Source organism: Eleginops maclovinus, chromosome 18, assembly GCF_036324505.1.
Source record: "Eleginops maclovinus isolate JMC-PN-2008 ecotype Puerto Natales chromosome 18, JC_Emac_rtc_rv5, whole genome shotgun sequence".
Classification (NCBI taxonomy): Eukaryota; Metazoa; Chordata; class Actinopteri; order Perciformes; family Eleginopidae; genus Eleginops; species Eleginops maclovinus.
The window spans coordinates 28,983,638-29,011,165 of NC_086366.1; the positions used below are offsets into that span (position 1 = coordinate 28,983,638).

At 42.7% G+C, this 27,528-nt stretch overlaps 1 protein-coding gene across 6 annotated transcripts in view; it reads left to right on the forward strand.

Moving 5' to 3' along the window:
• The window catches only part of si:cabz01090165.1 (uncharacterized protein LOC100333421 homolog), a 315,307-nt gene that overhangs the window by 144,444 nt on the left and 143,335 nt on the right, over positions 1 to 27,528 (forward strand). For all 6 annotated transcript variants that reach the window (XM_063907237.1, XM_063907241.1, XM_063907240.1 and 3 more), the window contains one exon: positions 21,690 to 21,775. The gene's annotated coding sequence lies outside the window, so the exon portion shown is untranslated. The remainder of the gene's footprint in view (positions 1 to 21,689; positions 21,776 to 27,528) is intronic.

Sequence of the window (27,528 nt, forward strand, 5' to 3'; positions counted from 1 at the left end):
ACTGAGTGAGAGAGTTAGTGGGAAGGAAGACTTTATTGTCCCAACACTCTGCGTTCAGTGAAGGAGGCTGAAGCAGGAACATGGAACTGAAAGCACATGATTGAGGATTATCTGCAGCTTGTCACCAACAACAGCTTTAAGTATTTAGAAGTTAATTGATTTATCAGAACCATTGAAATAAAATCCGTCAATCAATTATTCAACTACACATTTGGGCAGTCCCCCAATGAATATCCTTGGTTATTGACATGTGTTATGTCAGCCCTAATAGAGTCCCCAGAGGGCTTCTCGGTTGCTGACCCTAAACTCTGACCTCCCTATGATGGACAGGCAGTGGTTGGACATCTTCTGTGAGATCTATAGCTTCACATGAGCAGCTCACAGAAATGCTGAGCTCACAGCTTCACATGCAGATATTCTCTGGCTGAAGGGAACACACTGTCAGCTTCACTGTTTGTCCAGCTGCTCCCAATCACATCTGACATGGTTAATAGGCTTTAAACACTAACAGACACATCTGGCATCAGAGCACTGACATAGGAAAACAACAGTGATGAAGTACCACAAGCTTAACACACACACACACACACACCTCCGTGCAACACAGTTGGCGCGCACACACACAGCACAAACATCATACACAACTAAGCTGCATTAGTCTGTTTAATTAGCCACTTAGCTGCTTTGTGTTCTTTCACAAACTGCCTTTGTTTCTCTGGGTCTGAGTGTGTTAAGGAAACATGAATATGTCTCTGCACTCAGTTTGAAATATCAATTGATATGGAATTTTCTTTGGATACTTCATGGGTTTTAACAAAATTCCAATAGGCTTGCATTAATAATTTAACCCTCTTGTCGTGTTTGGGTCAAATCAGATTTACTCCTGTCATTTATTATACATATTGTGTTTACAATGATTCTCTCAAGGCCCTATGATATCCTCTATAGTGGGCATTTAAACTTATAAAATTGCTGATCCCCACTTTGATTGAATTTTGAGGTTAAGGTGACTTTGTAACACCTACAGTATGGTGTTCCTATGGCCGCCATAGGGAATGAGTGTGTAAGCCTAGATTACGTTCATCTATCACAGGGGTATTCAACTAAAAGTCAACAAGGTCCAGTTAGAGAACATTTCCTCAAGCAAAGGTCCGGAACATCAAAACGTCTAACTGGCGTTATGAATGAGTGTGTGACCTAGTAGCTGTATTTGTCTGCATGTAATCAACAACTGATTGTCTCATCAAACAAACAAAGTACAACTCAAAAACCACAATATGTATTGTGACTTGAACTATACAGATATACAGTATAATACTGTAGATATATTTAATGTTCCACTCGGACTGCATTTCAAATAAAATAGAGAAAATACACAAAATAGCTTTTGAAAATGTGTGCATCTTAAAAGAGCTTAATGTTAGAAAGATTAAATAAAGTACAGCAGCAGCAGCAGCTTGAGTTTCCCCTTTTCTTTAACTGTTTCACATCTTAACAGTTTCAGCCTATTATATAACAGATCAGTCCAAACACATCATGACAATTGAACAGTTTTAAGGTTTGTCTTTCTGTCCCTACTCCACTCCCTGACTGACTGTCTTTAGTTCAGTGAGAGGACTGAGCTCTAGCCTCTCCGGCCAGGATTTTAAATCGGGGCTGAAATAGTTTCAGGGCCATTCTCATACACATGTGAAGGTGCTCATTGGTGCTCCACTCACCACCTTCTCTCTCTGTCTCCCGCTAACTCGTCTCTCCCCTCACTCTTCTCTCCGCCTTCTCTGTCTCCCACTAACTCGTCTCTCCCCTCACTCTTCTCTCCGCCTTCTGTGTCTCCCACTAACTCGTCTCTCCCCTCACTCTTTTCTCTCTCTGTCACCCGCTAACTCGTCTCTCCCCTCACTCTTTTCTCCGTCTTCTCTCTCCCGCTAACTCGTCTCTCCACTCACTCTTCTCTCCGTCTTCTCTCTCTGCCTCCCGCTAACTGGTCTCTCCCCTCACTCTTCTCTCCGTCTTCTCTCTCCCGCTAACTCCCCTCTCCCCTCACTCTTCTCTCCGTCTTCTCTCTCCCGCTAACTCGTCTCTCCACTCACTCTTCTGTCCGCCTTCTCTCTCTGTCTCCCGCTAACTTGTCTCTTCTTCTTGTGTTTATTTCCCTGTATCGCTCACTCATTATAGGTCCAGGTCTGTATAGGTCGTCGTCAGGGTCCGGACCCGGACCGCGGTCCGCCTGTTAGTGAACTATGATCTATCAGATAGTACACAACTAGATCAACAACCATGCTAATTTAGGAAAACATTTTCAGTGTCTAATCTTTGTATATTTACCATTGGCGGCCGGCCAATGGGGCGCTATGGGCCCACCTCTTTCTACATTCTAAATTGTCATTAGAAAATACTTTAATTTGATTAGTTTTATACATACATTTTTTTTATGAACAAGGTAAATATTATATAGTTAGTGTCAGGGAACTGCCCGGCTGTGTAATGGCGACGACCACGGTGAGGCGCACATGTGTAGTGCAGAGATGGAAAAAGTGTCCAGTTTAGGTTATTATGGACCTGCTTGAAGACGTGTTATCACGTTCTGTGTGAAATAAAGCGGCGGATGTTCCAATGGCACCCAAACGCCTCCTCATCTTTTTGTTAAGGTAAAAATAGCCTGGGCGGCTGGTTGCCGGCCTGACAACGAGCCAAGGTCAGACATTCAAAGGCCAGTGAGCATCCCAAGTACGGTTCGGAGCCGAGATACTGTCCGAGACTGAAAGAAAGGTAACAACTGGACCAATCGTAAACATCTCTATTTCATCCAAGACGACCCAGAAAGAGGGCTCAAAGTGCAAAATAGTGAACTTATCCATTAATGAACCCACAGGAGATACCGTTTAGCGTGTTTGTAAGCTGTTCTTTGTGCAACTTCAAATGTCGAACAAAATTGGAAGTTGTCGCGTCTCTGTCTGTTATTTTCGTCCTGCATGTTTTACACACTGCAGTTATTTTTTTGTTGACAACCTCAAAGTTTTTAAATCCAAACGAAGCTACCAGTGGTATCATTGTTGCCTACTTTGCGCCTTGTAGTTTTTTCCGCCTCATTGGTTGTCCAGTACTTTGATTGGTTGGATGCTGTCCGATCAAAACAACGTGGATCTAATTTGATTGATGTTGTGCCACACACACGTTACGCACACAGATGCACACAGGTGCAAAGAGAAATAGCGCGGTCCAAGTCAACATACGTTTTAATCTTTGGGTTTGGGGAAAGTAGCAAGTCTTTTCGACTCAAAAGGGGCAAGTCCAAGTCCAAATGCGAGTCACTGAGGTTAAAGTCAAAGTCAAAGTGCAAGTCCTTTTAGATTTTGTCAAGTCAAGTCTCAAGTCATCACATTCATGACTCGAGTCTGACTCGAGTCCAAGTCATGTGACTCGAGTCCACAACTCTGCAACATACTGCCCGGCCAACTTACTCCACTTACTGGTTTTGCACCGAAGTCCAGCTTTTGTTGTTTGGGTGGTGGGGGAGCTCCTGCATTAATCGCAGCTCTCTGCTTCGCACCACCTGGTGGAACTTGCTCTGCAAGTTTAACTGTGCTGTGTGGTGACTCCAAATGTTTCTATACATTTGACGTAGTGTTTTTGAAGCTAGATAGCACTTTGTCTCCAGCACAGAGAGTACAACGAACCTTGATATTATCATCTTTAGCTGACACAAACTCAAAATAGTGACTGTATTTCCAGCTAGAAAACGCGCATCTCTCTCCTCTCTCCATTGTTTACGTTTGTGTCGCTGCGTGGTATTACACGTGAGTTGTCCTCATGCTGAAAACGCGACTTAATTGTCGCATAGACGTCACTCCCCGAGACGAAAGGAGAAAGCAAACTTATATCTTTTTACTAAGAAAAATGACACAAATAGTAACGCACAGTGACTTGGATAAGTAGGCCTAACTTTAATGTGATTACTGGTTTGGAAATAGTTACTCGTTACTGAAAAAAAGTGGTCAGATTAGAGTAACGCGTTACTAAGTAACTAAGTGACGTGTTACCGACATCATTGTTAATAACCCGCTCCCCCTCCACACTCGTTGGTTTGGAACAGCTGGCGGAATGTGGCGGACCCTATGCACGCAAACGCAGTGTGTAGGTTCAGAATCAGAATCAGAATCCCTTTAATAGTCCCACAGAGGGGAAATTTTCATTTGTTACTGCAAAAAAAAGAGCCAAAGACAGCTTAAGATTACAAAAACATACACAAATATATAAATCAATTACACAATTTTACAGAAGACACAAAAAAATAGACCTAAGAAACCATTCTGAGGTATAGCAGCCAGGTAAATATTGCACAGTTATTAATTGTATATATAGATCTATATATATTGCACATTATATTGCACATGATGTGGGGTGTTATAGTCTGTGTTGTTATATATGTGGGGGTCTACCGCGGCCATGATGATTGTACAGTCTGACCGCTGCAGGTTAGCGTGTAGGGGGCGGTTTGTGATTGGGCCTATAGGTTAAGAGAGTGAGTCTTTTCGTGTAGTCCTGATTGCAATACATTCCGGACCGTCATGTCTCTTGTATTTACTGTGATGTTAATATTTGTTTTATTTGTGTTTTTGTGAAGCACAGTCCCACATTTAATTATTAAACTTGACATGTGTAATGTGAGTCCACAGAGCTACTGAGATTACAGCCAATGATATGACGGCATTTTGCAGCATGGTGACTTGTCACCTGTTTCCTCACCTTCCACTCACTGTGTCGCACACATCGATTGTGGCTGCTGACATTTTGAGACAGGGCAGCAGCTTACACAGCAGGTCACTTTACTGCTGTCTTGCTCTGTGCTAATTGGCTGAATGAGTCTTGGTCTCTCAGCCATGACCAATAACGTGTGAAGGGGAGCCGGCTGCTGACTGGGCGAAGCGTCCGGTTGACAGATGGATGCTGCACTAACGCTAACACATAATGTCCACTCTTTACTCTATACAAAACTGTCTTACACTATTCCATACTTACTGCTATACGTGCATACATGAGTATTATATGTACATTTAGTGGTTGTTAACATGCACAGACATACGTGTGCAGTGTGAAGAAGAGTGTGAACAGCAGCGCAGTGACCCGCAAAATCAGAGAGAGATGTTACAAAGAAATGTTAAGAAGCAGATGTTAGTGATGACGATGAGAAACCTGAAGCATTAATCTGCCTCTGAACGACTACACCACCTCATCATCATCTCTCTCCGTTGATGTCACAACCTCCATCTGTTTCCACTTTGTTCCGGTCACTCCTTATCCGAGATGAAAAATGTAATGGTGGTCTGGTGTAAAAATATTACACAGTGTTGTTTATTAAGTGGGATTTTTCCATAGGCTACAATAAAAAACAGGAACAATAAACATTTCCTTTGTAATCCCTTTTATTTTAAATCAAAAAACTATAATTTATTAGTTTTTGATAGAAACGTAGAAGAAGACAGGCGCTGTCTTCTTCTACGTTTCAATGTAGGCTAGGATATACGCGCTTCAACTCGTTTTATTCATTCTTTCAAATATGATTAACTGGCTGAAATCAGGGAAACTGTCAATTGGAACATCTCATGACAAAGTTATTGATATGCCGATAAAACAAAGCTTTGTTGCGTTTTCTTTTTTGTTGCGTTTTTTTGGGGGGGTGCGTCAACCCGGTTGGGACGTAGAAGGGGGTGCGCCGCAAAAAAAGTTTGGGAACCGCTGGTATAAGGCAATGCACAGAGCCCCCTAGTGGCCATTAGAAGACTTGGCCCCCCAGTTGGATTGTTGTGGATTTTGATTCAGGTTCATCTGCATTTTGCCTGTGGGGTTTGAGTACTTCACTCTGATAGTACTCAACTCTACCTCACACCTTTATCCCTCACTGTCAACCTTAATCACAGTGCTGAATCTCTGTTAGGTAATGCTACTTTATTCATTCTATAGAGGAGTTATTTATTAAAATAAAATGGTCTCAATCCGATGCTTTTGGACTTATCATAAGTACGAGTTGAACTGGATCCAGGTTGCTCTGATGGTGAAGATGAAATGAGAGAGTGAGACAGATAAAGGAAAGTTAGTGATAAGGACTTATTATGGAAGACCAGTCGAATGAGTCAATATGACTCCATGGAATGGAAGCAAACATTTAGAAAGTGAGACACAAAGTGAGAAAGTGAAATATAAAGCTTTTAGTAAAATGGTGCCAGAATATCTGAGGAGGATTCATTGCTCCGCATTATTGGTTAAAGAGGAAGAAATGGGGTCAGTTTGCTGTTAGCTTTCAGCTGGCTAACACGATGCAATACATTTGTATTGTGCACAGTGGGACTCACAGCAGGACTTTGTTTTAAACTGTGCTCCATAGTCATCTGTTGGCATGTTACAGTGTTTGCATGACAGCTTTCTGTCCATGGGGGAAAGTCTCTTGTTTTCTTGTTGAGGCAGTTTCAGGAGAGAACAGGCTGTGTGGTTTTGGTGAGTTTTTCACATACATTTGTCTTAACATTTATTTTCAGCATTTCAATCAAATTCATTGTGTTTGTGTGTGTGTGTGTGTGTGTGTGTGTGTGTGTGTGTGTGTGTGTGTGTGTGTGTGTGTGGTTAGGGTTATATCCACGTCTATTTACATTTCAAGCTTCAGCTGAGGTTCATCTACAGATGTGTGTCACTTTTAATGATAATTATAATTAATGATGCTGGATCCCCCTTTAACACAGGTGGCTCCCTTTGTGTGTGTGTCAAATAGCGACTTGATAGTTTGGGCTACCTAGTTTGTTTGGCAGTAAGACTAATATATATTTTAATGAGGCTGCATCATTTTGAAATGTCAGATTGTGAATAAGGTCTATAGCGACTTCAAAAAACAAATAAGTCGCTGAGAGGCTGAGGCCTGGCCTGTACGCTATCAAAATAAATGACTTACTTTGATTACAATCTGAGGTGAATAATAAGGTGCTTTAATGAAATAACGAGAGGATCAATTTAGGTCAACGAAATGATGATAATAATCAAAGTAATCATACAGTTTGCGGTCAACAAAAAATACAACGACCCTGTCGTCACCCTCTCTTCCGCACACAGACACCTGGCTCAGGTGAACAGGTGATTATAATTCATTCCTGAGTGCCGCCCATTTCCCTGTGACCCAAACAAACCAACCCATTGCGATCGCACGCACGCACTAATATGTTATAATAATAATAATACAAACCATTAACCAAATATGAACTAGTACAAACCTAATTTGATAATAAAACTAAATATATCAACAGTTTACATTTCATGGCTCCTTCAAGGTCTTTGGTAGTTTGACATCATTGTTTGGTTTGCATTTAGTTTCTGGGAGGTAATAATGCACAGATTGCAGCTCTGTCATGGTCTGTGTCATGTTCTGTTTCATTTTGAAATGTACTATCTCTTTGTTTAGTCTTACTTCTTGTCTTTAGTTTTGTTCGATTGTGTTCACCTGTTGTCCAAAAATACTTGATTTAGAATTGTTTACTGCTCTTGGGTCCACCTTCCTGCCTTACCCTGTTGGAATGAACCAACCAGATATGAACCCCTATTTTGGGGTATATGAACCCTTGTTTTAAAAACAGCACACATGGAGGTAGCGAATAAACCCTTGGCTTAAGAGCTTTTTGCCTTACCGGCTCAGAATTTTTTCGAGTAGGCCTGAGTGCCAGCCTTACCTCAAACCCCTGCCTGGCCTTGGGAGGTCCACAGAGCCTTCAACAGATTCTTAAGAGATGCAAGGCCAGGCTACCATCCCGTGTCCCAACAGCCACGCTTCCGGCCCCGGCCTCCTTAGCAGGGTTAGGGTTAGGCAATTTAGATGTTTCAATGCCCTTTATTCCGGTTGCCATATGAGAATGATCATAAGCAGACACATAACAGATTCATTTTCCGGTTGATGGATGTAGTTTAGTTTTGCTCTTTGGAATACCAGGACGTTTTTGAAGAACCACCTGTCTACATTCCTGTCAGTGTCAAACTCCCCTTTGCATCCTGGGAAGCATGTTGTAGTGACTGGATCGATGGCTCTGTACAACAGGACGGAGATGAGAGGAAAATAAACCTGGCCTCCATCAGCCGCGCTCAACAAACAGTTGCATCAGCAGCACTGGCCCATTGCATGCTGGGATATTTTTATGATATCAGGCCTGAGACTAGACAGGAGAGAGAATGGAGGGAGGAGGGAGAGGGGTAAAGTGGCATGGAAAATAATCTGTAATAAAGCAAAATTACCCCCCCAGCCTTGATGCACACATTTATACATTAACACACTATGTGTGTCTCATAACACAGTAACACAGCGTGAAGATTCAATAGTTATCTGAATGACTTGGTGTCAGGATAGACGTGTCTTCAGTCTGCCTATGGATCCTAATAACCCCCTGAAATGACCTACCTTTAAACACATAGCAGATGACTGCATGGGCTGTAAGTGTACGTTTTTATCTTTTAGAACTACTGCTCCCTTTATAACAGCTGGGAACCATGGTTTAAAACCACAACATATTTGTGCAAAAAGGTGTTGTGATAAGGGTTTTAAAAAGCCTATCTACCGATTTGATCAAATATACAAGTCAGCCGAATTACTATTGATACAGCAATGAGACGTCTTGTGTGAAGACAAATCTAAAGATGCTGTTTTATTGCGATACATTTATTATCTACGTCATGCATTCAGTTTCATTGTTGGAGTTCTTCCAGTTTGTCCAAAACTCTTCAAATTAGTGCTCTATAAATAAATAACTACTACAGATGCGTAATATTTAATGCAGCCGAATCATTTATTACATTGCATTTATGTAATGAGTTTCAAAGAGAGCAAGCACACGCGGAATAAAATATGATTTTTATATATATATATATTATATTATATTTAGTATAATTTATCTTAATATTTATCACTGTAAAAAAAAAAAGGATTGGATTTAATCCTACTGTACAATATTAATCTTGCATTCTGCTCTTTTATATATCATAATCTATTTACATGTATATAGATTTTTGCCGGCACTATTTTATTATTCTTTTTTTTATTGTTTTATGTATTATATAACTATGTTTCATTGTTGGAGGATGGAGGATGGAGGAAGCACTCAACACAAAGATTGGGTTAAAGGAGATGGAATGTAGACACAATGAGACAGGACCGGGATGTGTGCTGGAGATTCTGGCTGAGAGATGGATACAGTATGAAGTGTGAGGGAGAAGAGAGGATGGGAGACAGTGGAAAGCAGATGGAATTGAAGAGCTGGAGAACAGTGAGAGGCCACACTCCATCCCGTCTGTGTCCATCTCATAATGGCTCAGAGTGGTTTTTTACTTTCTGTCACGCTCTGCTGCATTGGTGTTTTCATTACACTGAGTGAGAGTAAGAGCAGAGCTGCTGACAGTGCTGGAGCAGTGCTCTGAGTTTCATAAGGAAGGTGGAAAGTGAATAGTACTTACAGAATGTTTAGAAATATTGTGGTTTATTACAGGCAGTCAGGTCTCTTCAAACTCTTTAACTGCCACTGAAACTCACTGGACTGACTTAACCTTAGATTGTGTTCATCAATTGTTCTTGATGAAACTGAAAACGGATTCACACACTGTTGTGTTTTCTGTACTTGTATATCTTTGCCTTTTATCCTCAGATACATAAGTCCCTTGTACGTCTTTAACTTATGTAATAAAGGGGGATTGCAAAATACAATCCTGGGCCAACCTATTTTCCATCTTTTGAAAATAAAATCTACCAAGATAAGCACAAAGCCTTCAAAGGTATTTGTAGCGTGAGCAGCTGCACGTCATCATTGTTAGGGAATATTTTTGCTTAGGTAGGTAACCTTTGACACAGTTGAGCATTATTTGCTTCCTCTGTGTCTTCCCCTGGCATAGGATAACGACCTCGAGGGGCTGCTATCTTCATTAAGGGGGGGCAACCTGGGCTTCTCTGTTTTGCCCATTTTAGGACCAAGCACAAGCTGACCTGATATAGATTTAGGATATCTGGGTGCCTATTTATCTGGCTCCAGGTGCCCTTTGTGAGCATATGCTATTGCCCTAGTTCACAATTTTTGTTAGATATATTGTCCGTTCTTATTTAGTCTGGCGCTTGAAGAATGTTGATTATCCATTCAGAACTGGTTAAAACCTCTTCTTAAAGTGGAGATCTCCAGAATTGGTCCGGCAACCGCTGTGTCAACTCGTAGCTGTAGCAAATGTCTTGTCAATTCTCCGCCCGTTAATTTCAACACCTTCAGTGTTTGCCGTCAACGTTCCAGCTCTCCCGTGTCTCTCTGAGTTTCGTCTCCATTGCTCCAGAGGTTTCCATCAAAATCATGCCCTTGTTGCTTCCAAATATCTGGTTCCTGTCACAGACTGACATATGCCGTTTTTCCACCAACCCGGAGCCGGAACTGAAGCCGGAGCTGGAGCCGGAGCTGGAACCGATAAAGATCTGTTTTTTTCAGGTTTCCACCGCAGCGGCGCAGCTTTAAGTGTCAAAAACCCGGATCTTTCTGGCCCCACTCGGCTGCCCGGCGAGATCCAAGATCCAATACTAACCAATACGTCACGCTTACTTCGGAGGGGGGAGGTTAACCTGAGCAACAGTTCATGGTGATTACAGCAAGTACAAGTTGAATCCGTGTATCATTCGTTCATTTGTTTTTCCGATTTAGTTGAGGATTGAAAAAATGAAAATAGCATTTGATTTCTCGTTTTTCCCATTTCAAAACCAAAACCAGAAATCGGATTACGGTTCGTTTTCTCGTTTTTTCGATTATGCACCCCCAAACGGAAAATGGAAAATGAAACATTCGGATAACAAATCCTGGGAGTGTTAGTTGTCAGGACAGCTTCTTCCAGCTCTTGGTCTGTGATGTGCCCCTTCCGTCTCAGCCCAACGTCGCCACAGAATCTCCTCACCGACATCTCCGAGGACCCCTTAATTCCCATACTCTTCAATGTCTCAGACATTTCGGCGTGAGTTTTCCCCGACAGAAAGAGTTGATTTATCATCTCGTAGTGAGACTCCAAATTAGCCATGTTTCCTTACAGATCAGTTGTGGCATGAGTCAGTTGTTGGCTCGCGATCGGTTTCCCTGACAACTAACACTCCCAGGATTTGTTATCCGAATGTTTCATTTTCCATTTTCCGTTTGGGGGTGCATAATCGAAAAAACGAGAAAACGAACCGTAATCCGATTTCTGGTTTTGGTTTTGAAATGGGAAAAACGAGAAATCAAATGCTATTTTCATTTTTTCAATCCTCAACTAAATCGGAAAAACAAATGAACGAATGATACACGGATTAAGTTGTAACAAGCAGTAGCGCTGAGCAAAGTGTAAAACACACACTTTATAAAGTCAGGCAACACTAACCAGGCTCAGTGTGATGCTGTTTATGTTTACCTCACTGTCCGTTCACTGTTATTGATCATTGGGAAGAGCAGGTAAACGTTTTCCTGTTGTTTTGTATTTTTGCAGCTATCTGATGGAATCAGTGCATGGACTACACAGGTTGTCATCAGAAATCTATTCTCTTCATTTCATAGCTGTTCTGTGTTGCACTCGGCTGCACTGTGTCCAGTAATGGTTGTTAATGTTGAACCTCTTATCCAATCATACTTCAGTCAGGAGGTGTTGCTGGATCAAATAAATCTGCCTCAGGTCCTTCAGAATCAACAGTGCGGGCCTTGTAACTTAAAACAAGTGGCAATGAAACTGTTCCATTGACCAATCAGATTTGGAGTTGGCCACACAAGGCCATGTAGCAGGCCTACGATGGCGTCCTTTGATTGGATTGTCAGCGCTAGCAAACACTAGCGTGTGTAGCGGTGACGACCTGCTGGCAGACAGCATTTGTAGCGGCCTTAGCAGCCTGCACAAGGTAAATATTTGTTTTGTGTATGTTCTGACAGTGGATGAGAAATTGATTTTGTGAAGCTCGCAAGCTTGTTGCAGCTGGGGAAGGGTTTGTCCACCACTTCCAACTCACTAACGACAGCAGTACCTAGGCTCACAGCCTCCGAGGAGCACTGCACACTGTATTGCTGGGAATGCCTGGTATTCACCACTGATTCACTTGGTGTTTGGAGCCATACAGGTTTGCAAACTTTCGTTGTCTAACGAAGGCCGCGGCAAGACACCAAAGCACGGCTATACACTTAGAAGCAACGGTGCTTTCGAAAATATTTGGGGAAACCCGAGTGGATTTAGAGCGTACACTCCGGTCTCGTGCTCTCATTGGTTGGTAGCGGGGGCTGGATCTTGTTGGCCGCTTGTCACATAGGGTTCTCTGGACTCTTCTATTGGCTGACGTCGTCGGGGGCGGTTCCTCTTATGACGTCACCGTCGCCATCTTGTTAGTGATGTCCTGAGGCTCTCACCTACGATATTCAATTGTGCAATTCTTCTGAAGTTTATCAGTTATTAAACACGCAATAGTATCATTGCAGCATCAATGAGTGAGAGGTAGAGGCGGTGTGTTTAGTATGTAACTCCACGCGTCCTTCTCCCTCTACTCATATACAATACAATATTAGCTATATGCTAACTGAGGCTAAAAACAACATCCGGTAATACTACCGGAATTGGACAAATATGATCCGTCCTGAAACAGTGAATTATCTTTTAATGGTCTGCTCCAATATATAGATTATTTCTAACAGTCTCAAACTCAAGTCCCGCGGGCCAAATCCGGCCCGCAAACTCATTGTATGTGGCCTGTGAGAGTTTTCAAAGAATATCAAGTTTATTTTACGGCTACACGCCGCTTTACAGAAGCTTGTTGCCCATAAACTACATGTCCCACGATTCATCTCGTTTTGTGACATGCACACTGAAGCGACTTCAGTCAGTGTAGAGTGAGGCAGTGAGGGACAGAGCTTAGTTACAGCGGCACAGCGACACCAAACACGGAGCAAAGTCTGCTTCAGCAACCGAGACAAGAAACAGCGGATCCAGAACCAACTGACGGCTGCTTCCTCACAGAATGTACCGCTCTGATCGCTACGGCTCATTCAGAGACACACATGGATTTATGTTTTATTTCCACTTTTGTGATATGAAAAGATATGAGCTCTTGACTTGCAGCTTATGGATTAGTTTTCTCTATATTCAGATGATGAATACTTGTAAATACGTGTGTAAAGTTTGTTCAGGAGGAACACTTCCGCCATCACAGTCTCCTCTCAGTTCCTCCTCACCGCCCCTCCTCATCCCTGACAATAATGAGTGACACACCAGGGTCTGGAACAGAGGGTTTTCAAAGTCTTGGCTTTCAGAATATTCAAATATTGCAAAATTCAAATTACAAATCCTTAAATAGTACTTGATCTACATTTTTTCAATACATTTTACAATTGTTGTAATGATTATCCAATGCAGAGGCAATAATGTAATATAATACATTACATTTCAGACACATTATATATGTATATTTATGTTGTCTTAAAGTTAAAACCGGCCCTTTGAGTGCAACCATAATGCTAATGTGGCCCGCGATGAAATTGAGTTTGACACCCCTGATATAGAGCTTACCGAACAAGTGCACACAAATACGCTAGAAATACGACTGGACAGACTGGACTTTCAGCATTAGTCTCCATGGCAATGAACATGACTTATTATTGGAACTGAAAACTCAGATAATCTGCACAACAGGGTGACTGAATTCTTCTCGAGGAAAGAAAGGAGGATGGATTTTATGTGCACATAATCAAACATATTGGTGAGTTAAGGCTAAAATGACTTTTTTAAAAATATGTTCTTGTTGTTTGATAAAGTAAATATTGATGCTTCTGCTAGAGATGATGTGGTGTAGCTGTCTGTGGCTGCAGCGAAAGGAGACTTGTTGAATTGTGTTATCTGGGTTTCTTGCTTTAGTAATGGCATTCATTCTCACTCCATTAGATAACTGTCTGTGATGCAGCGCGCTGTTGTACTGCGTTTCTGTATAACATTAATAGTTTCTATAGCTGTGAAGTCATAATGATGGTATAAAGAGGTGGATTTATCCAGGTGGGACACTAGTGAAGGTATGAAATGCACGGCCCGCTACTGCCTAAATGTATTAAGTCCATGAAGTTGTTAAGAATACCAGTAAACATGTTATAGCATGTTATCTTTGGCGACATGACCAAGAAATAAGCTTTATACTTCTATATATACTTTGAAGATCAGTAAGCTTGTGATAATGCCATTGGAAAGAAAATGTACTCATCAAAACTTTTAATTATAAATATATAGTAGAGGGAAGATGAAAGGCTGTGAGGAGGATGTATGCCTCTGCTTAAGGACGGCAGCAGACTTCTGATCCACTTAATCCATCAGGTTCAGGATTTGAACAGCTCTCAGCCTTACCCCTCTCCACTCAGCTGCCATAAGAAGTAGGCTGCATTTATGAATAAAGTCTGAGCTGAGGTGACTTGTAGGCCGGCCGCTTATCTCTTGTTTGTGTGGCTTGAAGCAGCTTAGGTGTATCTGCACAGCCTGAGGACATGACACCTATTCACCACTGGAGCTCAGCCCCGATGTGTCTCTTTCTCTTCCAGGCAGAGCGGAGATTTTGCTGTCCAAATGTCCTGATACTGAGCAGAAATATGAACTCTAAATCAAGTAAACTCAGTTTCAGCAGTGAGACGGGGTCTTCATTTGAACTTTGGGTTTCTGTAAATTGCATTAAGGGCTTATCCATATTTCTGAAGGATAGGATAAAAATGTATACTCGAAAAACAAAACCAGGATATTTCCACATCAATAGAAAATCCAGGGAATTTATGTAAATGTTTATATATTCATGGGTCCTTTGATCTGTGAAGGACTTGCCAATCCTCAGATCTGAGAGGCAGTAAGAAGAGGCAGTAAGGAGTTTGGGGTATTTTACCTTTATTAATCCCCATGGGGAAATTCAAGCGTTTATGCAGCAACAGATGAGAAGAAAAAAAACAGTACCGATATGAACAAGGATATGAAAATGAAAAAAAAAATTATAAAGATTTTATACAGATACGGATTCTGGTTAGTGTTTCCTGTCTGGTTTACTTTCGTTATCGATGGACTATATAGGTTTGGTTCACAGCAGAGACTGATGGACTGGAGATAGGATAATTCCACTGCTTGCCTCAGTGAACATAAAGCTTCAAAAGACAGGTATGTTTCCAGTATGTTTTATCAAGGTGTTCACATTCTGTCTTTGCGTCTGTCTAAAAAAGGGGTCGGCCACCCATGGCTCTAGAGCCCAGGAAGAGGAACATGTGTTATCTTGGAGTTGGGGTTGACACTGATACAAAGAAAATGTAATATTTCATCAACTAACATGTGTCACATCCTACTTGTCTTCTCCTATAGGGTGCTAATCCTGAGTTTCTGACCCCTGCCCTTGGTTAACTAATCATGGATAAATAAATCCAAAAGTAAAAAATATCATTTTTTGCATTCATGCGGAAAGCTGATCTTCGGACATCCTTTTTTTTCACATGAAAACGACTTTGCAGAACAAATATATATACAATAAGTTCAAGTCTTTTAAACTAAACCACCGCTGCTCTTTGTACTGTCGGAGTTTGCGCAAACAAATTATTCATAAAACCTCGCAGCATTTAGTTTTCGATGAAAAACAAACGTGAATTTGTTCAGACATTAGCGATAAGACTAAGACTGTAAAAGACCACTTTATTAAAATGGCATCACTGAAGGACATGAATTCAGCTCCAGCATACTCGGTGGCTTGCTGAGTCTGTGATGTAAACAAGACTCAGGCTGTATATGGAGGAGGGGGGGATGGCACACTGAAAAGTCTGTAGGATAGGATTACATTCAAATAGATTTTTAGGTTTACACTTTTAGCACTATGAGACTGCAGCTGAATCTTCTTTTTTGTTTGTTTGTTTGTTTTGTTTGTTTGTGTGTTTTTAAACAAAAAGAAAAGTTACTCTACATGTGGAGAGTTATGAAATAGCCCTCCTGAGTTAAATTCTTTCTCCTCTTCTGAGATTGGTGAAGGAAACCAAAATGCTTGTAAACAAACTATAGTTTTTCTAGATTTAGTGTATATATAACACTTTTAAAGCTGATATGGAAAGTGAAGAGGGAGCCAAAAAGGGTGTTCAACATGGACTCCAGGGTACTCTGCAACTTCTACAGGTGCACCATAGAGAGCCTCCTGACTTTATACAGGTGCACCATAGAGAGCATCCTGACCCTCTACAGGTGCACCATAGAGAGCATCCTGACCTTCTACAGGTGCACCATAGAGAGCATCCTGACCTTCTACAGGTGCACCATAGAGAGCATCCTGGCCCTCTACAGGTGCAGCATAGAGAGCATCCTGACCTTCTACAGGTGCACCATAGAGAGCATCCTGACCCTCTACAGGTGCACCATAGAGAGCATCCTGACCCTCTACAGGTGCACCATCGAGAGCATCCTGACCCTCTACAGGTGCACCATAGAGAGCATCCTGACCGGCTACATCACGGCCTGGTACGGAAGATGCACCGCCCTTGGCCGTAAGGCTCTACACAAGGACGGAGCTGCCCTCCATGGAGAACCTCTACTCCTAGCCGCTCAGGAAGAAAGCCCACAGGATTATCAAAGACCCCCATCACCCCAACAACAAACTGTTCTGTCTGCTGCTGCAGCATCAGGACCAAAACCACCAGACTCAGAGGCAGTTTCGTTCCACAGGCCATCCATCCATCCATCTTCTCCCGCTTTTCCGTCAGGGTCGCGGAGGTAACAGCTCCAGCAGAGAGCCCCAAACTTTCCTTTCCCTGACCACATCAACCAGCTCTGACTGGGGGATTCCAAGGCGCTCCCAGGCCAGCGAAGAGATATAATCCCTCCACCTGGTCCTAGGTCTGCCCCTCGGTCTCTTCCTAGCTGGACATGCCTGGAACACCTCCCTAGGGAAGTGCCCAGGTGGCATCCTCACTAGATGCCCGAACCACCTCAACTGGCTCCTTTCAACGCGAAGGAGCAGTGGTTCTACTCCGAGTCCCTCCCGGATGACTGAACTTCTCACCTTATCCCTAAGGGAGATGCCAGCCACCCTGCGGAGAAATCTCATTTCGGCCGCTTGTATCCGCGATCTCGTTCTTTCGGTCATGACCCATCCTTCATGACCATAGGTGAGGGTAGGAACGAAGATGGCCCGGTAGACAGAGAGCTTTGCCTTCTGGCTCAGCTCTCTTTTCGTCACAACGGTGCGGTTAAGTGACTGCAGTACCGCTCCCGCTGCTCCGATTCTCCGGCCCATCTCACGCTCCATTGTTCCCTCACTCGAGAACAAGACCCCGAGATACTTGAACTCCTTCACTTGGGGTAAGGCTTCATTCCCTACCTGGAGTGGACAGTCCATCGGTTTCCTGCTGAGAACCATGGCCTCAGATTTGGAGGTGCTGATCCTCATCCCAGCCGCTTCACACTCGGCCGCGAACCGATCCAGTGAGTGCTGAAGGTCACACACCAATGAAGCCATTAGGACCACATCATCTGCAAAAAGCAGTGGTGCAATCCTTAGCCCACCGAACTGCAGACCCCCTCCCCCATGACTACGCCGCAAAATCCTGTCCGTGAATATCACAAACAGGATTGGTGACAAAGCGCAGCCTTGGCGGAGGCCAACCCTCACCGGAAATCGGTCCGACGTGCTGCCGAGGACCCGGACACAGCTCTCGCTTTGAAATTACAGAGATTGGATGGCCCTGAGTAGAGACTCCCTCGCCCCATACTCCCGCAGCACCTCCCACAGTATCTCCCTGGGAACCCGGTCATACGCCTTCTCCAAATCCACAAAGCACATGTAGACCAGATGAGCATACTCCCAGGCCCCCTCCAGGATCCTTGCGAGAGTGAAAAGCTGGTCCGTCGTTCCACGACCAGGACGAAAACCGCATTGTTCCTCTTCAATCTGAGGTTCGACAATCGGCCGGACCCTCCTTTCCAGCACTTTAGAGTAAACTTTCCCGGGGAGGCTGAGTAATGTGATGCCTCTGTAATTGGCACACACCCTCCGATCCCCCTTTTTAAAGAGAGGAACCACCATCCTGGTCTGCCACTCCTTCGGTACTGTTTCCGACTTCCACGCAATGTTGATGAGACGTGTCAACCATGACAGTCCCTCAACACCCAGAGCCTTCAGCATTTCTGGGCGGATCTCATCCACCCCCGGGGCTTTGCCACTGTGGAGCTGTTTAACTACCTCAGTGACTTCCCCCCGTGAGATTGGAATTGATCCCCCTTCATATTCCAGCTCTGCCTCTAACATAGAGTGCGGAGTTGTCGGATTCAGGAGTTCCTCAAAGTGTTCCATCCACCGCCCTAACACACTATCAGTTGAGGTCAACAGCGTCCCATCCTTACTGTACACAGCTTGGATGGTTCCCTACTTCCCCCTCCTGAGGTGTCGGACGGTTTTCCAGAACAACTTTGGTGCCGACCGAAAGTCCTTCTCCATGGCTTCTCCGAACTTCTCCCACACCCGCTGCTTTGCCTCGGCCACGGCTGAGGCTGCTGCCCTTCGGGCCCGTCGATACCTTGCTACTGCGTCAGGAGTACCCAGGGATAACATATCCCGGAAGACCTCTTTCTTCAGTCGGACGGCTTCCCTGACCACCAGTGTCCACCACGAGGTTCGAGGGTTACCGCCCCTTGAGGCACCTAAGACCTTGAGACCACAGCTCCCCGCTGCAGCTTCGGCAATAGAGGCTTTGAACACCGCCCACTCTGGTTCAATGTCCCCAGCCTCCACAGGGATGCCTGAAAAGCTCCGCCGGAGGTGTGAGTGGAAGGCCTCCTGGACTTGGGACTCCTCCAGACGTTCCAAGTTCACCCGCACTACACTCACCACCAGTTGGTGATCAGTTGACAACTCCACCCCTGTCTTCACCCGAGTGTCCAAAACATGCGGGTCCGATGATACGATAACAAAATCGATCATGGACCTTCTGCCTAGGGTGCTCTGATACCACGTACACTTATGAGCATCCTTATGTTCGAACATGGTGTTTGTTATGGGCAATCCATGACTAGCACAGAAGTCCAGTAGCAAACCACCACTCCGGTTCAGATCAGGGGGGCCGTTCCTCCCAATCACGCCCCTCCAAGTGTCTCCATCATTGCCCACATGTGCGTTGAAGTCTCCCAGCAAGACTAAGGAGTCCCCTTCAGGAGCCCCATACAGGACTTCTTTCAGGGTCTCCAAGAAGGCCGAATACTCTGAACTGCTGTTTGGTGCATAAACACACACAACAGTCAGAGTTTTCCCCCCCATGACCCGCAGGCATAGGGAGGCGACCCTCTCGTCCACTGGGGTAAACTCCAACAAAGCAGCACTCAACCGGGGGCTTGTGAGTATCCCCACACCCGCTCGGTGCCTCACATCTTGGGCAACTCCGGAGAAAAATAGAGTCCAACCCCTATCCAGAAGTAAGGTTCCAGAGCCGATGCTGTGCGTAGAGGTGAGCCCCACCAGATCCAACTGGTAACGCTCCACCTCCCGCACAAGCTCCGGCTCCTTCCCCCCCAGAGAGGTGACATTCCACGTCCCCAAAGCCAGCTTCTGTCGCGTGAGTCTGGTCCGTCGAGACCCTCTGCTTTCACTGCCACCCTTCTGGCAGCGCACCCGACCCCATCGCTGTTTCCCGTAGGTGGTAGGCCCACGGGACGGAGAAGCGGAGGTGTTGCCCACGTTCCTTTTCCTGCTGTGCCCGGCCGGGCTCCGTGGCAAGCCCAGCCACCAGACGCTCGCTGACGAGTCCTCCTTCTGGGCCTGGCTCCAGAAGGGGACCCTGGGCTTCCTCCGGGCCGGGTATCCTCGCTTCCAAGTGTGTTATTCATGGAGTCTTTTTGAACCAATCTTAGTCTGGCCCCTTACCTGAGACCAATTTGCCATCGGAGACCCTACCAGGAACACAAGGTTCCAGACAACACAGCCCCCAGGTTCATCGGGGCACACAAACCTCTCCACCACGATAAGGTGCTGGTTCTCGGAAAGGCAGCATTTAAAAAAACCCACAAAATTAGGAAAAAGTACGTAAGCAAAGGGTATGATGTGTAGTGAATTTAGCCTTGCATCCACCAGTAGTAGACTAAATCAATCAGTCACTGAGGAATGAAAGTTCTTTACAATCTGTATTCATGCTATTTCAAACCATTTCAGCTACAAACATTTAACAGATAACATCAGTTGAAAAGGATGTCTGATGAAAGCAATCAGAATTACATTTTAACACAAAAGCAGCATTGGCAGTTCTCCAAGTTTTTATTGTTTCCTCCTTAGCCTACTCATGTTTCCCATGAGAGCAGAACCACCCTGACAGACTGCAGCAGAGATAACACAGAGAGCTGAACCTGGATCCAGAAGCTTCACTGTTCATTATGTGAACACCAGTGTGAAGCTGAAATAATAACTACAGTTGAGAATCTATTGGCCGTTCTACAGATGTGGAAACTCCATCTTTAAAATGCTATTCTGCCATCTAGTGGCTTTCTTTGTGTAGCCTGACCTGAGAAATAAGTGTTATTGCATAAGGTAACACTTTACTTAAATGGGTGTTCATAAGAGTGACATAACATTGTCATAACCATGACGTGACACCTGTCATAAACATTAATGAAATAAATACTTATGAGAGTTGTCGTTAAGTGTCTATCGGTAAGTTATGTCACTTTTGATGCAAAGGTGACTTGCGATGTCCTTGTTATGACAACTTGACATAAACCAAGACAACAAAACATAGTCATAAACATGTCATAGCAGACCTAAATGTCAAACTTAAGAAAAACGTTTAGCGTGATATCTTAGCGCGACATTAAACCGTCATATATGGATGTCTGCTATGACATGTTTATGACAGGTTTTGTTGTCTTGGTTTATGTCAAGTTGTCATAACAAGGACATCTCAAACAATGTCACATTTGCATCAAAAGTGACGTAACTTACCGAATGACACTTAACGACAACTGTCATAACTATTCATTAATGTTTAAGAGAGGTGTCATGTCATGGTTATGACAATGTTATGTCAGTCTTATGAACACCCATTCACGTAAAGTGTTACCTTGCATAAACTCCAAACTCCATGCATAACCATCTTAACATTGACAGTCACATTGAATCTGGGATTTGGAGAACCGTGGCCCCCCTACCAACGTTTCTAAAGGTTAGAAGGGCTTTTTTGTCATATGCAAAGTGTAGATATGCAATGAAAAAGTGAAGTCACAGGCTCCTCCAGCAATGCATCATTAATATACAGTATATAAGACGCAGCTTGGGACCTAAGTTTAGTAAGGTTCCTCAGGGGCCTTCAGAGGTTCTCTGGCATTTGGCCTTACACTCTAGTCCTCAGACTGGGGTCTGGTTTACCAACTCAGATGGATCCTACAGTCAGAGTTCACAACATCATAATTCACTTGTTGCTTATCATTCTTTCAGCTCCCCTGACTAAAGCAGGAAGTAAAACGCCTCCAGCATAACATCTCAAGGCATTGTAGACCAGCAACACAGATGCCCGCAAAGATTTGAGAGCAAAATCCTAGTTCTCGGGGAAACATTATGAGGGCAAAATCATTGAAGACCTCCGCTGGGTTTCTCTACAACAGAGCAGCTTCCTCTCGCTTTGGATGTATGTTTGGATTATAATGTTGTCTCTTTGCTCTTCTGTTCACAGGATATCTATACAAGTTGGATGGATGAAGCTTCTTCAAACTTTTTAAAATAGTTGTCCAGCAGGAAAAAAAAGCAGCATGCTCTCCGGTGAGTTCTGTCTTATTCAATGTTATTTATTCCTTTTATGGTTCTTGTGTTTACAACAATCACTTGATTTTGCATCTACCAACTAACAGAGCAGAAAGAACAGCACATTGCAGCCTCCTCATACCATAGGTTAGTTAGTTGTTTGGATAGCAGGTAGAGGTCTCTGTGTGTTGTGGGGTAAGTATTTCATTTTTGGCTGGACTCATGTTGTGTATCTAATTCTAAAAGTTTGCAAACTATACTGTTGCCCTTCAAGAAGCTAGAAAGAAACATAGACACCACATGCTCAGCTCTCTGTCATATTTTAAGCCCATTTGGCCAGATTACCATTGTAAAAATTTGTTTATAATGGTTAAATGATGATTATATCAAGTAAACATCTGTTTAAATATTTATTATACACTGATCAGGGTTTAATTGTATTTGTTAGGGAATATTTTGCTTAGGCTTGTAACATTTTGCGTAGGCCTGTGACCACTTCACACACATCACCCGTTGCTTCCTCACAGGTGCTTATTTACAACAAGCCATTTGTTTTCCTTCCTCTCTGTCCTCGTCTGGCATAGAATAAGGATCTTGGAGGTGCTGTTATCTTCATAAAGGAGGGGCAGCCTGGGCTTCCTGAGCCTTGTGGTTCCCATACTGGGTACAAGCTCATGCTGACCTAAGATTTTGTTGTTTTGGGACAGCTTGGCGCCCGTTTATCTGGCTCCAGATGCTCCTGTACGCATCTTATATTTGACCTAGATGACAGTTTTAGCAAGACGTATTGTCTGCGCTTATTTAGTCTGGCACTTGAAGAATATTTATTACCCATTTGGAACTAGTTAAAACCTCTTCCTATTTTCGAAATCTTCAGAATTGGTTTGGCGTCTGCCGTGGCAACATATGTCTGCAGTAAATGTCTTGTCAATTCTCCGGCCTTAACTCAAAATAATTCCATCAGTGTTTTGCCATCAAGTTCCAGCTCTCCTGTGTCCCTCCGAGTTTCATCTCCATTATTTTAGAAGTTTCCACCACAGTCTTTTGGTGTGGTATCAATGTTACAGTTGGGGTTTTAAAGGTCCCGTATTATACCATATTTGCACAATGTATTCTAGGGCCATATCTATATCAAACATGTCTGTAAAGTGTTTTGCTCAAAATACCAAACAGATCCCTCATTGCAGCATGCGTCATACCCCTCCATTTCAGCCCTGTTCCTGAAGTGCTGATTCTGTGACTGTAACTTTAAATGAACTAGATGCTGCTGGCCACGCCCCTTTGGAGCATCATGATCTTTCCTCTGAAGACAGTTTTCTACCCGAATAAACTCAGCTAAACGCTGCCGTGATTAAATGCCATATTATGTTCCAAACCACACCCAGCATTATTTCTGAAACAGTATGGCGCTCAAACGTTTCTCTCTCGCCGGTTTACCAAAAGGACAGGACCTTTATATTACACACAGTCTCTCCATCACAGCGTTAGCTCGGAGTGTTAGTGATGCTTGCTAATGTAAACACAGACCATATTACTTCCAGAACATGTGGCGCATTGTTTCTGATACAGCACATAGCTTGTTTTTTCCCCAGTGTTTACCACTACAACAGTGACATAATATGTATTATATACAGTATATAACAACTTTACTCCAAGTTCCTCCTGCAGACATCCTGCTGAATACACACACACAGTTGGGGAGGGGTTTCAGCTCGCCGACTGCATTGGGTGATGATAGGTTGGGACGTGTCACGTCGGTGGGACGTTGCCGTGAGTTCAATGTAAAGACAGCCCACATTTCCGTTATGTCATAAGGACAGCAAATCTGGATCAGCTCGTTTGTACCCCCGTTTTTAAAGATGTTGATGTTGGGATTACACCCCCGGGGACACTTATTTATGTATAACATACTTCAAAAAGTGCATTTTGCATAATAGATTAACTTTTAAATATGTTATTTTTAAGGGCAAATACAACTGAATGCATGCTGCTGTTGGTTGGAATATAAAAGAGGTTGCAAATTTGTCCCGTCTGTCAATTGATTAAAATTGTGAATGAAATAAGAAATTACAAAATGATCTCAAGCTGAACGCTAGTTTTCCCGGAAGTATGGTGGAGAGAGACCCTAGCAGCTCCTCCAGATTGAAGTCCCTGTGGTTTGGCTCAGCAGCCACACACAATCAGCAAGTCATATCTCTGAACCGGATAAAAAGATGCATGTGAATAATGCATTACATATTGCATACAGACCAGGGGTCTGTGGCTCGTAGAATGGTTCAAGGGCAAGGCTACGTTGCACACTCGGACAGGTCTTCAATCAAAATCTTGATGGAATGAGATGTGTTTGGAGTAATTATATGGGGAATTAAAAAGTAAAATGTATCATTAGAATCTTGTTTTAACATGGAGCTTACTGCAGCCTGTGCAGTGTGTCCAATAACCCGGATATTAATAAGCATGTTTCATTTGTAGTTCACATGGCTTAAAGTCAATGTGACCTTAAACATTGGTTGTTGTCAACCATTTTATATTGTGTTGTAAGCAGAATATGTTTTTCAGACACTACAATTTTTCCAATTTTCTATAACTTTATAAATCTTTAAAATTACCTTGTGAACATTATCTGAATGAACTAAATGTGTGAGTATGAGGACATTTTGTCAGTGCATAGTTTTGGAAAGAATGTCATTTCTATACGAAAAATCATATTGCCATGCTTTGAGGGAACCAGGTTCAGTTTAAGTTATTCAACTTGTTTATTTATTTGTACCTGTTGTGACACATTTTAAACAACACATTCACATCTTTAAAAAATGACCCTAAGCTCCGTCACATTTAGAAACCAGTAGGACAAACATGAGCAAAAGGTGGGTAAAAATAAAATAAATGAATAAACATATTCTACAGCAGCTACAACTTGTTCTTCTGAGCCATGGCTGCTGGAACAATGCTGATTATTTTAAGCTCTTTCTACACTTTGGACTACTAACCTACAGCCAGAAGGGTTGGAGTCATCATTTAACACCAAATAAATATGAATGAAGAACCGCTGTAACTGTCTGGCTAACAGGGACTCTCACCAGTCAGTCTGCTGGACCCTTTTATGATCTGACAGGTAAACAGACCATAACGCTGAGGAAAAAGACAGTTAGACTCAATAAAAGCACTATAAAACATGATCATCATGGTTTTGTGAATGTTTCCTCAAACAGCTTCAAAGTTCAGTTTTATCCAGAGATGTCAAAAGTACACTCATCCTTTACTCAAGTAAAAGTACAGATACTTGTGTTTAAATATAGTCTGGTAAAAGCAGAAGTACTGACTGAACTTCTTTACTCAAGTAAAAGTAAAGAAGTATTGGCTTCGAAATGTATCGATAACTACCAACTGTTTTATAGAGTCACTGCTAAACGGACCTCACTTTATATTAATAGAACCTCAAAGATCTTCCATTTCAAATTGTAATAATGTCAGATGAATAATGTTAGATAGTGAATGTTTCAACGGCGAAAAACCACCATTTAGAACACAAGCGAAGAAAACCAACGTCAGGACCGGGACAAAAGCCAAAATTTCCTGGGTTTTGGGTCAACACAATTGGGATTGCATTTGCCATGAATGGTTTTGTGCGTCGATAATAGCGAACATCTCCCTCATGTACAGCCATGGGTGAGGGAGATTAATTCCCTGCTGCTCTCTGTATTTTCACTAAGTTCCTCCCCCTTCTCTGCCTCTTCTGCTTCTACCCTTACGTCCGCCTTTATTCGGTTTAGCTGCGGTTCTGGTACTGGAGCAGTTTGGGATAATCAGGCGCCACAATTGGTTCCGGTTCAGAGGATGATGGGAATAGAATCGAGCCGAGTTCACATTGGTCACTCGTCTTTAGAGAAGACCAGGAAATTATGGATACACAGATGGTATTAAAATCAATAGGCACACAAAGACTTGCCACCAAACGCAGAGTAAAACTGAAGTAACGATCCTGTTTTAATATTGTAAGAAGTAGAAAGTACAGGTATTTGTGTTAAAAATGTAAGAAGTAAGTGTAAAAAGTTGTCAGAACAATAAGTAGTTGAGTAAAGTACTGATACCAGAAAAATTTACTTAAGAACAGTAAGAAAATATTTGTACTCCACTACTTCCCACCTCTGGTTTTATCAACGCTGACCCGAGATATTCTGAGAGGTTCATGCTAATCTTTGGTTTGGCCTAAAAAATACATCTTCCCTGCAGGACTTTATTATGAGCACACATTTACATTCAGAGTAATGGGGGGGGGGGGTCAGCAGAGTCAGGTGCAGAGCTTCTGTTACCAAACCTCTCCAAGCCCCCACCCATTTTAATGCGCACAAAGCAGTGTACCACCTACTATCATGACGGGGGTGCAAAACAAACCTGATTATTCTACTCTGCTGAAGTGCCCCTTAGTAGGAAACAAAAAAATGACCGCAAGAATGAAATATTCATTGGTCAGTAGTCTCTCAAGAAGTCAATTCATTCGTCCCTGAAGGAGGCATTTCAGCTGAGAATGGTCCTTCTTCAACGTTGTAGTCTCTTGCATTAAAAACCTTTGACAAATTAAATTTCTAGGCTGTAAGACATTGTTGGCAATTGCTGAAACACAATCTGCAGTAAAAACTTGGCTGTTATTAGAGTTTTCCTCCTGCTTTTTCAAAACATGTATGGTTTATTATGGAGTGATTCATAATGAGGAGACACTCCTCTGAATTTCATTGATCAACCCTTCTGGTTTCAAGGTTTTATTTGTCATATGCACAGCATATACAACGTATATGTTGGCAATGAAAATCTTATATCCCATGCTCCTCCAACAACTCAACATACATGGTGCAGATAAGATAAATAAAATAGTGCAAAAAGAGAGAAGAATATTTACAATAAAAACAATAAAGATTTAAGGATGTGAAATATATACATATGTGGAATACATTGAAAGTATTTAAACACTTTACACTGTTGAATGAGGAGGTATGGACAGATGCATATATTATGTATAAACAGATGTGTATAATACACATATATATATATATATATATATATATATATATATATATATATATATATATATGTATGTGTGTACTATAAACAGATGTGTATGCAATACGGGAGGTGAAAAGAATTATACTGTAGAATACAGAAGTAACTGTTAGCCGGGCCTTTATCTAAAAACTGACGGCATAACGACATTTATGGCCCGGGACACACATATGTATTTAGATATGTTTTAAACAAGTTCAAATAAAAGGCTGGAGTGTTTCTGGCAAGGGGGATAAATCTCTGATTACAATAGCGTATTGTTTTTTATTCCCAATGTCACAGATAGAATCACATTCTGGTTTGTTTTTGTATCAGATCCGATGGGGGGAAATGCAGCCCAGCTCACACGGACTCACGGCTTAATGATTTTTAATCATCATTTAATCATCATCATAACGATCATTTAATATATCCTATGTTCGCCAAATTCACATGAAAGCAATAACAAATGCGAATATGCTGTAGTCAACTTAATTTAAACGTTAATAACTTGCCTGAACTCAGTAATTCACTAAAATAGGTTTATTTCTAACGGAGACTCATTTCACCACGGGCAGACAAAAATATTTACAGTGTCTATTGTTTACTGTATTATTGTTGACCTATTACTGTTTATATTTGTGTGTTTAGCGTCGGTTTTCAACGTGCAGGGAAGTTGAAAATCGACGGTAGACGACTTGAGATCGCGAAGAAATACTCTTCGCCAACCCAGT